This window comes from Hirundo rustica, chromosome 1, assembly GCF_015227805.2.
Source record: "Hirundo rustica isolate bHirRus1 chromosome 1, bHirRus1.pri.v3, whole genome shotgun sequence".
In the NCBI taxonomy this organism is placed as follows: Eukaryota; Metazoa; Chordata; class Aves; order Passeriformes; family Hirundinidae; genus Hirundo; species Hirundo rustica.
In genome coordinates, this window is record NC_053450.1 from 53,477,997 (window position 1) to 53,490,178 (window position 12,182).

General features: G+C 39.9%; 1 protein-coding gene across 3 annotated transcripts in view; it reads left to right on the top strand.

Moving 5' to 3' along the window:
* GNAL (G protein subunit alpha L) overlaps positions 1–12,182 on the top strand; it is a 177,509-nt gene that overhangs the window by 138,155 nt on the left and 27,172 nt on the right. Inside the window, exon 1 of one of the 3 annotated variants that reach the window (XM_040062829.2) lies at positions 10,556–10,649. The exons of the other annotated variants lie outside the window; for them this stretch is intronic. The gene's annotated coding sequence lies outside the window, so the exon portion shown is untranslated. Of the gene's footprint in view, positions 1–10,555; positions 10,650–12,182 lie in introns of those variants that run through there. 3 annotated transcript variants of the gene reach the window in all.

Genomic DNA, 12,182 nt, shown 5'->3' on the forward strand with positions numbered 1-12,182 from the left:
TGTGACAAATCAGCGCTGGAGGTGAAGGGGGAGGAATCAGTTTACAGCTAGGAAAGCTACAATGGCAGTTGTATTGGGCAGTCAGTGTTCTCTTGGTGTGTTTTTTATTGCCCAAATGCCAGTGTTTCTCAATAGCTTGCTCACAGGAAAAAGAGTCAAGGGAATTCTCCATGTCCAAATCACAGAACATGTGCTATTGTTTGAATTCTCCTCAATTTGTGGGCTGCTCATAACAGGCTGTAATCATGTATCACGCCAATTTGTGGTGTCTATTATGCATTACTTCAGTTTCTTATGACTTTCGTCTGCCTTATTTACACAGGAGAAGCAAAAGGGCAAACTAGATCAGGAAGAAGAGCTTTGAAATGTAGCTTTAATCGAGAATGCATTACCTGGTTTGGCCCTGGGTACTTTATACATGTCTCTCAGTTCAGCTATCTGTGAAAATAAAAAGGGTAGTGCCTTTCTTAAGGCCTTGTAAAAGCTGTTACCGTGTTTGATACTAAAGGTTACTGTGGAGGAGTCATAGGCTTTTTCAGTGCAGTGCAGTCATAGATATCAGTTTGTCTTTCTGATTGCAGTGAAGTAATTGCTGCTGCCACTCTTTGCCAAAGACATCGTTATTCTGTCTTGAAAATACCAGTGCAGCTTCAATACTTCCTGTTGTTTGGTGTGGCACAGATACAGGTCTGGTCCTTCTCAATTCTCACTGTACAGCACGTCAAATGAACTCTCCTCCATTTCACTACAGCTTTACATGAAAGCAAATTAAAAGTTTGTGAAAGCTGGGATGTGAATCCTCATAGTCAGATTTAGTGAAAGTAAAATAAATGCAGCCAATATCTTTCCATTCCTCTTTATAATTCTAATATTTTTAAATTTTGTTTAATGTTGCAGATGTTTTCAAGTTTTTAGAAAAAATATTTACATTAGAATTAAGGACAGAAGTAAAGCAGCATAACCATCTTATCTAATCTGTGATGCAGAGATTGTTGCAAGTTCCTCTAAACAGCAGAGGAAAATTGAGAAAGTGATTGAGGATCATTTTTCCCTAACCAGCTCAGATCTGTGTCCACAGTGGCAAAATTCACCGTGCTGGAAAATAATTAGCTCATAGTTTTGTCTTTAATGTGCATAAGGACCAGTGTGTAAAATGTGACCAATTCAAACGTCATTAAGAACTATCTTCCCTATCTATAATAAAAGTAAAACTGTATTCAGTAGTCACTGTGTTTTTACTGTGTGCCAAATGTAGACAAAGCCTGAGTTGTTCATTGTGAAATGCAGACACCAAAGAGCTTTTAAATGTGGTAAGCCTATGACCAACATTGATGCTTGTAGAACTGTCAGGAACAATGTAGATATTTATGTAGATATTTTCCAGTAATGGCTTTGAGGGTTATTTGCTTTAGACTCTGTAAAACAAACATAATACACCCATCCAAATGTCAGATGCTCCTCTTAATAGAAAGAGTACCTTCCATGGAGGATGCTAGAGAGGAGACAAGCTAGATGATAAGCAAGCTCCCACATGAGTTTAACTCAACAAAGAATATTGTCTTCAAAAGGTTGCCTGCTGGTTGGCTCAGACTGCATTTCAGGAGCAGCAGCGAGGGCAGGGGACCAGCGTATCCATCGTATCGGCTAGAACAGTTCATGCAGGAGCTGTTCGGATTTCCAGTGACCCAGCAGCCTAGGGAGAAAGTGACCCTTCAGGGTTCTGAATTGTTAAATGCTATAATCTGTCACTAAAATGGATAACTCAGTGTAATCTGTGGTCGCTGCATTTAGAATAGGTACAGGAAGGCATCTCTGTTTTTAGTAAATACAGTGCAGATATGCAGTGTTTGAATGGAGTGTCCTTCTGTTGGATTGACTGCTAAGATTATATATGCTGTTTAGTTTCCTGCTGATTAAACTATATTACAGTTTCATCTGCCACCTGGCCATTTTAGGCGTTCAAAGCAATAGACCTGGGTGGACTGTGCCTTACAGAAAGGCTTGGCCTTTTCTGAGGTTTTACTGGAGGAGGAGCATGAAAAGTGTCACACCCTTAATCAACATGGCTGCATTGATGCAGGGATCTTCCTGAGAGAGTTTTCCAGAAAGGCTTGGGAGAAACATACTCAGTAATCTCCTCCATCCACAGGCTGTGGTGAGGATGACGTTTGGCATTCGTAGCAGGGGAGCAGCCCTGCTGCAATGTCTCTTCATGCAGCCAGTGAAGCCACTCTCTGCTGTTTGTCCTGTCTACTGCAGACAGTGCAGCAAAATCTTGCAGTTGGAGAAGAATTGCAAAAAGTAAAGGGACTTTTCAGAAGGTTTGAAAAGCCTATCATTAGAGCTCAAATTATTTTGTTTATTTTGTAGTTCTGAAATATCATTTTCTAAGCTGGCTCAATCTTCTTTACTTTTATTTTGTTAGGTCTGTTGCTCGATCTGACCTTTAAAAAAAAATCTCTCTTGAGTGGCTGTGATTTTTATAGGGGAACCCATTCTGGTGTAAGAACACAAACAGTGCAGGCATTCACCTTCATGTATAATACTTCATTATCTTAAAGTAAGTATTTTCTTCTAGTTGCTGTGGTTGGTAGTTGAAAGCTGTTAGAAAAAGATCTACATATTTAATTTGTGATGTGATAGAACTGGGAAGGAAAGCAATTAATAATGATAACAACTCTTAACATAAACTTGTTTTCCAGTGGTGAGGCTTAGGCTGTTTTCTTTGTCATGCACTGAGTATTCCCAGCATAAATCATGTTTGTATTTAAGGTTCACATTTAAGCAGTTCCCAGAGTTGTCACTGGATTTTCAACCAAACTCGTTGTTTTTAATGTGGATTTTCCAGCTGATACTAGGAGGTTCTGCCTGTGCAGATCTGTGTATGTGTAGTAGCTAGTCCTCCTAAAAGAATATATTACTGGAAATTCAAATAATTTTGAGAATTTCTGAGAGCTAAAAGATATAGCACCAATGGTAACATATTTGAATTACACACTAGTTCTTTATGGGAAGTGCTGATTGCACGTTGCAGAGTTGAACCAGCCAACATTTGTAATTCACAAATATGCCATGTCTTATTTTTAATCTCACAGCATGATCCACTACCACTGTGCATGCTGCACTGATTTGCTTTTATTTTACTGCTTGCAATGTGTGAACTTGGAAGGGGACAGAAAAGGAAGTCCTTGGGCCTGCCTGGTGCATCTGCTGCAGCAGCCAGTTTCTTAACCATCTCATAGCTGCTGCCTGACTTTTTGCTTCTGATGAATTGTCCCTGTTCCTCTGGAACTGGATCCTGACACTTAGTGCCAAAGTTAGAGTGAAAAAATTACATTCTCTCAGCTGAGAAAGCTTCAGATCATTTCTACACAGCATGGTAGAGGTGATTAAATGAGCCAAGGCAGTCCTTCAGAATTACATTCATAGATAAGTTTTGTCTCTGTTTCTTCCCCTGCCTGAGCCTGAGATAAGACAAGGCATAGAATTGATCAATAAAGCCTTTCTCTGGCCCCAAAGGATAGAGGTCATTAAACATGTCTCTGTTTCCCTTTGCTTCATCAAGCCCAGCTCTTGCAGCAGATGACCAGATGGCCACAGGGCATGTTCTGTAGCTACAAGATAAATCTCATGGCGAGCAATTTCCTTCCATCAGTTGCATCAGACACATGCATAAAAATTTAGATTTATTTCCCAATTAAAAAAAAAAAAAAAAAAATCCTGAAAAACCCTGTTCATGAAAAGCACTGCTTTATGTGCCAGATGGGAGAGTGTGCTTCTCTTTTTTTAGTGTAGGGCAGCCAAAAATGGTTTGTGGTTCTAAAAGAGTTGTAGTGTTTGAGAAGTACAAATCCAGTTGTATTGAATATAAAAGATCAGAATCGTCTTTTTCTTCTGGACTTCATAAGAAATGTGTAGCATTTGGACAATGTCTGACCTGAGATGGTGATGGGTAAGAAGTAACAGGCACCCCTCCAAGGAGTTATGAAAAATACTGTCATGTGCTGTTAAACCACTTAAAAAAAAATAAAAATAAAAAGGCAAGACAATGAGTAAGATTAGAGAAATGTGGAAGTTTGTAGAACTGGTGGCAGTGGTTGACCGCTTATATCCACCAGCGGATCTTGTTCGCAGGGGAAGTTGGAAGAAAGCTGGCTATTACTACAACTTTGTTTGCTCTAAAGGAAGAGGGCCCAACAGAAGGGAGCTTCAGATAGCAGTAGAGGGCATTTTGCTGTGTATTTTTAGTACAACTAAGCTAGAAGTGTAGCTTATGTTTAAACTCTCATTTGGGGTTCTTGGTCTGTTCCGTTTTGTTCGGGGGTTTTTAGCAGCGCTTTCCATGCATCCCTTCTTTCCTTTCCATGGCTTTTCTTGCTGCTGTTCTGGAGCAGCGTGCTTTTGTTTAAAGGTACTTGCAAACTTTTTTGAAAAATAGCTTTTAATTAACTAGAAACATACTGAGTTCCATCATTGCTTACCAGTGTGAAGCTGGGTCACTTTTCTTTTCATGGCCTTTGTTTTCATGGCCTCATGCTTTTGTTTTCATTCATCAATAATAGAAGAGATGCAATTTTTTAAATGCTTTAAATGTTTCTTACCAGTCCACGAAAGGTGTACATTGGAGATTGTGTCTGAGATTTTTCCTGGGATCTTCCGTGACACTGCCCATGTATTTTGTGCAGTGGGACATTTAAATAATGCATCTTTCACCCTGATTGCCTGGAATTAAGTTCACAAAGCCAAGAAGTACCATTTAGTTTCTAGCACGTTTTTGAAGGTGCATGTAAAAGATGTGAGCTGTCCTGTCTCGGTGTGGGTAGGCCAGAAAATGGTTTGGAAATGCTTCCTGTGTTGCCAACCATTTTACTCCTTAGGAGCAGGGGAGGGAAAAGAAAATAAAAAGTGTCATCTGGCCATATTTAAAATGTTGGCATGTTTATCCTGCACATGGTGTTGAAAACTACATTGTCCTAAAAGAACGGAGAATGCCTTCAGAGGTTGGTATTTACGGCCGTTTTCTTGCCCTTTATCACAGTCGCAGCATACGAGCTGGGAATCTCAGTGAGTAGTCAGCTGAATGTACACACGGCTAGGTTATCTCATTTCTAGCTGCCTGCTTTGTTTATCAAGCACTTATGTAACGTTCAGAATTACATTAAGGCAGGGCCAAGCTTTGTATTCCCATGCTGTTATCCTGCTGCTGATAGGGGAGATGAGCAGAGCAGGGTGTGAGGTGGTTAAAGGGATGGCTGTCCCTGCTCTCTCCCCTCTCCTAAGCTTAAGACCTCACATCTTCACCCCATTTCTCATTTGCTCTCTAGCAATTGCGCTGCAAGGCTTCACACTTCCATCAGCTGCATAGAGGAACAGAGCTGAGGCTGCAAAGGCAACAAGTGCTAGACTGTAAACATTGATTTGAATGCTATCAAACTGGTCTGGGCTTGGAGATAGACCAGAGATTTTCAATACATGTTCATAATTAAGAATGTAAACAGAATTTCATGTTTAAATGTCCTAGATACACACACACACACACACACACACACACACACACACACACACAAAAAAAAAAAAGAAAAGAGAAAAAAAAAAAAAGAAAAAAAAAAAAGGGTTTTTAAAGCTCTGGTTTGAACTCCTTGAAAATAAAAGAATTCAGTGGTTAGGGTAGAAAGGAAAATGACACTCCTGCAGGCATTAAATCATTCCATTTCCATGCTTTCTACCTCCCCATCACACACAGTTGCACACAAAAACTCTTGCTGCAGAGCACTGTTTTTTGTTCTTCTCACAGATTATTCCCTTCTTCTCAACACATACGCATGTAATGGGTTTTGTTTGTCCTTTCCTCCCCCCACCACGGCAGGATGGGGGAAAAAAAGGGTTTGCCCCAAAAGAGTTATTGAAGTTATTAATTGCCTGTTCAATTAAAGACCCTTTTAACGGTAACACAGCGCAGTATTTTTTGCATAAATAGGTTGATGTAGACTCACTGTGACCATTACTTAGTCATGTAACTCACAAGCAGCTAACTGTAGCCAGCCTAAACTGGTTTGAGGATTCTGTTGGAATTTTTTGGTCAATAATTCATAACCTCTCTTGAGACTTATGAAAATTCCTTTTAGCCGTGGTAGTTGCTAAGTAATGTCCCTACTTGGATAACAGTTTAGACACCAATCCTTAAATTGATAGTTTGCATACAGACTGCTAAATTTATGCAGGGAGCCTTTTTGGGCAAAGCCAGATAGTTTATTTGCTGGTTTTTGCAAGAGAAGGCCTTGAAATCTCTTTCTGCTTTAGCTGCTGATAGCCATCTGTGTTTTCCTTAACCTAAAGTCCGTATCTAAAATAAAATCTGAATCCCAATTTCCTTACGGTCTTCATTACTCACTCTTAAAAACTTTTAAAACAGGCCTTCCTTTTCAATTTTGGAATTTTTATTCATCACTTCAGTGCTTCAGATTTAAACCATTAAAAAACAGCGCATTAACACATATACCAGACTTCTGCCATCCCCGTTTCTAATTTGGTTTTCCCTTGAAACTAACTCCAGCTCAGCTGGTAGCGCTCCTAGATGTGGTGCTATGAATGAACATCCGAAAAAGTTTGCTTTAGAACATTAAAACCCATTCTTTTGTAAAAAGAGATGTAACCGCTTGCTTGAACTTTGATTTTAAGTTTTACCATAAACTTGGATTTTTTTCAGAGGAAGCTTTATGTCAGATTTATGTTGATGCAAAATGTTTCACACAGGGTTGTGTTCTGTGGCAAAGTTTGTAAAATCAGCATTTCTTAAAGGGCATATTTACATGATGACTTTCATGGCACAGTGAAGTAGTTTGTATAGAGCATGTGAAAGCTGTTAGAGCAAACAGGAGGTTTGTAATCTTATTGTCATTTGTAAACTGATTAAGAAAATCCTTACTGCACTTTCCCCAAACAAGTGGGCATTAGTAGCCCTTTATAAATTTCTGTTCTGAATTCTAGGCATTTTTACATAGCATAGTCCAGCTGTCCGACATTTTCAGTTAAATTATCATTAAAGCACCTCAAAAATAAATTGAGCATATTAAGCGTCTTTCCCCTTACCCACCATTAACTGCAGGGTGAAATTTTAAATTTTCACTGATGCATTTCAGGAGGCTGAGGGAGATGAGCAGCACAAGCTGCAGAATCGTACGTCGCTCACCCACCAACGGGGGCCTTTTTTTCTGTGAGTTTCCATAAATTAGATGTGGAGCCAAAGCAAGCGGACGCTATTTTTAGTGCAGCAGCGGCAGCAGCAGCACTGCAGAACAGAAGCTGGCGGAGCGTCACGTGTGTCAGGCTGAATCAAAGGGAGTATCCCAGCAATGGACTGTAAACAAAACAAGGGCGCTGTCAAAAAACAAGCTTCAGGTACTGAAAGAGCCCAAATCAAAGCCTCGCACGAGAGGGGAATGCACCAGCTCTGTTTCTTAGGAGATGTTCCTATTTTGCAAACATGGGAACCAAGTAAGAATTCCGTGTTTCCTGGTGTCCCATTGTCTCACTCGATGCAGTCTTTACCATTAGGCATTTTATTTAGAAATCTTCTCTTTTACGCAGTAATTTTCTACCTTTTATTAAGAGTGTGGTCATTGTCTGAAGGCACCTGAGTGTAGCAGAAGCACGTGCAGCTGTCTGCAGAGCACTGCACAGGGGATGTACTTGCTGAGAAAGCACAGCTTTACAGCATGGGAGATGTTGTTTTTCAGCAAGCAGAAGAGCAATATGAGCAGGTACTTCACTCTTACACACGATTTGGATTGCTATATTCTTCTATGAGGTCTCCCATTCATCATTAGTATTTTTATTTTGTGGGATTTTTGCATTAACTGCATCTGTCCTCAGAAATTATACATTAACCTGAGTAAATATTCAGTGAACCTTTCAAAGATTAACTTTTACTTAGTTTACTTTGGTTTCCATGTGTCTGCATGCTATCAGAGGCACAAATAGAAACTAAGTAGTTTTAAGACTGTCTTGTCTATTACTCAGAATTACTTGCCAAGGCCATGCCGTGAAAGCTTATGGTCAGTCTGTAGCATCATCCTATTATTACTCGAGCAGTTGAGACACAACCTTTACAAAGGTTAAAAAAGGTGTTGAAATTTTTCATTTCAATTGATAGCTTAAAAAAAAAATCAACAACAACCTGCTTCTTCTTGAAAACCACCTGTTCAGGTGATGCATCCTTTGTTGATCCTGTAGGTGCATGTATTTTAATGAACTTCAGAGCTTGAATTTGTTGGGGTTTCTCTTTCAGGAGCCTGGGAAAATGGGAGAGTGATCGTTGCTCTTACAGTAAATGCAAAGAGCTGTGGAAAAGGACTTAGGGAAAAGGTTGTCAGCCTAAGCTGAATTCTATGATTTCCCTGCAATAGCAACCTATGCAAAACGGAGTTAGATGAGAGTAATGTACAATGGGCACATCAAGACAAATGCAAATATCAAAGCCAGTTGTGTCACCAATGGCACAAAAGAGCTCTTGAGTGCAACGAGTCCCTCTTGTTACCTCCCTGCTGCTCCTGACTGGGTTTTCCCCTGAGTCACTCAAGCTGGCATCTGGGTTTGGAAGGAACAGTGATATGGGCTCCTAGGCACGTCAGACATGGCACGAGTCCTGTATAGGTGCTGTGAGTCTTCTTGGAATTGTGAGTTTAATAGACTTTGATGTCAAAGTGGAGCTATAGCCCCATCTGACCCACTGGCTATACATTTTTGTTTATTTTTTGGTTTAGGCAAATTGCAGCCAGGAAAAAAAAAATATCAACCTAGAATGTAATGTTGAGAGTAGGAAAAACTAAGAAACAAAGAGTAGAAACAGAAAATTCTTAAAGAATGTTTCATGCACTCTAAATTCATTCAATAATGATAAAGTCTTTTTTCATGGAACATTTTGGCTAACTTAACACTTGGAGCCAAGTGTTTGTAAACTATTCATTCAGATGTTGCTATTCCTTATTTTTTTAAGGAAAGTATTTTGACTTTTTGGGGCTAGGTTTTCAAGTGCCCAGAGCCAAACCAAGGGACTACCCAGCTGAACTCAGAATTCACAGCTGCTGCATGAACTGAGAATCTAAGTGTACCATACTGCATTACTGTAAGCTACAATAACAAGATACGGCCATGAATAAACCTCTAAATAAACCCCTGAAATTACTTCTTGTCAGTTCCCTTGCACAGATACACTGCCTCCTTATTCTTGCTCTTTAAAATGCAAGCTGCAACACATTCTCATGCCTGGTTTTGCTAGAATGACTTCAACCATTGTAACTTCAAAACACAAGCTGAAAACATTTTGATTTGAAGTAACTGTAAATCACAGGAAAGCAGTTGGTTGTCAGCTAGAATTTCTGTGGTGTGTTTAGGTCTCAGAGAAACAGAATTTGGAGAGCAGGAGCTGATTGTGATTTGGCCAATGCTAGCAAACAGCGTTGTGCTTTCTGTAACAAATAACTTGCTGTTTCTTCCCAGCAGATCTGCCACACCGAAACAGAAGTCAGTAATCACCGCTGCGTTTGTGGCCAGACTAAGTGGCCTTGCAGTGCTGACACTGCTTAGGAGGGCTGGGAGCTGTGTGCTTTGCAACCGCTGCATTTCCTGTCCCAGCCCTGGGAGGAAACCAAGGCAGGCAGCAAGGGTGGGGAATCTCCTGCTCGCTGGGTGCCCTGCCGGCCTTTCAGACACACACCTCAGTGTTATCAGGAGTGAGCAAAATAAAGAAATCGGTGTGCCTGAGAGGCTGTACGTCACATCCAGCTCACAAATTATAGCTTCTGCAGCTCAGCTCGCCACTGAAACATCCATAAAACAGATTTTACTGAATGAAACGTAGAGCAGAGATGGCACACTTAGGAAGTAATTGCACTGAGCTCTTAGTGATGCAAAAAAAAAAATTGCAAGTTGGGATAATAGTTGCTGTGAATCTGCTAGCAACAGGGGAACTTAGAACAGATGCTACTTTACTCAGATACCAGGATACAATCTTTCAGTGGGTCAGTTATGACATGTACGTAAACAAAAAATCTATTAAAAGCCATCATATTAACATAAGGCAATATAATTGTAAAGGAAGAAGATTTCTTGAAAATTATGACTGCTTAAATTAACTTTGGCAGATAGAACTGTTTTCATTAGGTAGTGAATTAAATACAACTAGATCAAAGCTGGCATTATTATATATAGCTGCAAAACCTTTGCAAGGTCGTAATATTTGTAAACTGCATGTAATAGCTGTAATTTTCTTGTTCCACAGTCTCTGGTGAAGAAGCTGCTATACATGAGCCTTAACTTTCCACTGATTTATGTATTTCAGAAAGTTTTTTTCTGTATTTCTTCTCTTGCCAGCTCCTTTTCAGGCTCTTTGAATCTTTTGACAGAGACTACAGGTGCAATTGCAGCCCGTGTGGACACACCCAGCCTGCCATTAACCTAACCAGTCTGGGCACCTGTACAGAAAAAAAGCTTAAAAACAGCCTGGTTTCTAAAACAGAGGGCTCAAGTGCTAAAGCCTTGACATAGCAAATATACTGCTATCCATAATTGAGCGAGCTAATTTAAATTTCAGAAGATATCTGCAGTGATTCTCTGTATGCCTGTGGATCACCATGAAGATAATGTCTGAGGTATAATTTTCTCAAATACATAGTAATGTACCTATCCTGTGGGTGTCTTTTTTTTTTTTTTTCTTTAATGTGAGTTTCGTAAGCTCTGGTTCAGCATTTCCTCTTTCTTATCCAAATGGACTTTTCTTTGATATTTATCTTTTTCTTTCTTCATTTCCACATCTTGCTCCATTATTCTCAACTCTCATAACTTGAAATAATGATACTGGATTTAATAATTACGTTTCCTAATACATTGGGACAACCTCTCTTACTTGTTCTACAAGTGTGATGTATTCAGGAAACTCCACACCCCTTGCTGATCTTCAAAGGTAAATTAAAAAGTGTGCTTGATTTCATTCTAGGAAGGAAGGTCAGGTTGCTGCATTAATTCCACTGGGAGCAGAATAAGCTCCATGTCTAGAGTCATAGAATCATCAAAGTTGGAAGAGATATTTAATATCACCAAGTCCAACCATGAACCCAGCACTACCCCTGTAAACCCTAAACCACATCACCCAGGGCTGGATCCAGACACCTCCAGGGATGGTGACTCCACCACCTCACTGGGTAGCCTGTTTCAATGCCTGACCACTCTAAGAAATCACTTAATCCCTCCAGTATCTGAAACATGGGTAGAGACTTGTTTCATAATCTGGACACAGGGCAGAAAAAAAGTCTGCCCCTACAAGATTAAACATCAAAAAACTTTGTTGTAAATACCTAACAGAAGCCAGAAATATCCTTATTTTGTGTAAAATAATAGAGTAAGGCATACAGGTGTTTTTCTGCTGTTACAGATTGTCTTTTGTTTGTTTCAGTCTCTGCATTTTCTTAGAAATATGCAGTTATTACAGTAGCTTCAATTAATATCAACTTTTAATTGTTATATTCCTCATTACATACCACGTATAGGAAGAACTACCTACTGCATATGCAACATGCAGAAATGGAGCTGAGGAGGTGATATTTTCTGAGTTGTCATCATTGGTACAAACTACAGTTCATCTGTATCCTCTTTCTTAGCAAAACCCTTGCTGTCAGCAAAACATCATGCAAAGGGTCCCCTCCCACAGCGTTGTCATGCTTGTGTCCTACAGCAGAACTGCTCTTGCTGACAGGGGACCTCCTCCTTGGTTTGCACCCCTGGTCTAAACCTTTAAATGACACTTGAATTAAAATTGGAGTTTGTATTAATCAGCTACCAATCACTGATGGATTTAACCACTTTAGTGAAAAGTATATATATTTTGTGTTATTTGCAGTGATGATTGCCTGAGTGCTGAGTTGATGCTGAAGAACAGTGTTACATGGTAATGCTTGGCACTGCCAGCTCACATCCCTCCTCTAAGAGGTGCTTTTTAGGCTCGCTTTCTACTTGTTGCTAGGCTGAGATTTGGTCCTTTTTGCACAAAATCAGCAAGAGAATTTTCTGTCACAAAGCAAGACAGGTGGGGAAAAAACACCAGCACTCTCTCCTCAGTGTGCATCCAGCAGATAGGGCTTCTCTCCTCTAGCACTTGGCAGGAGATTTTTTTTTTGGTTCTTGGATCC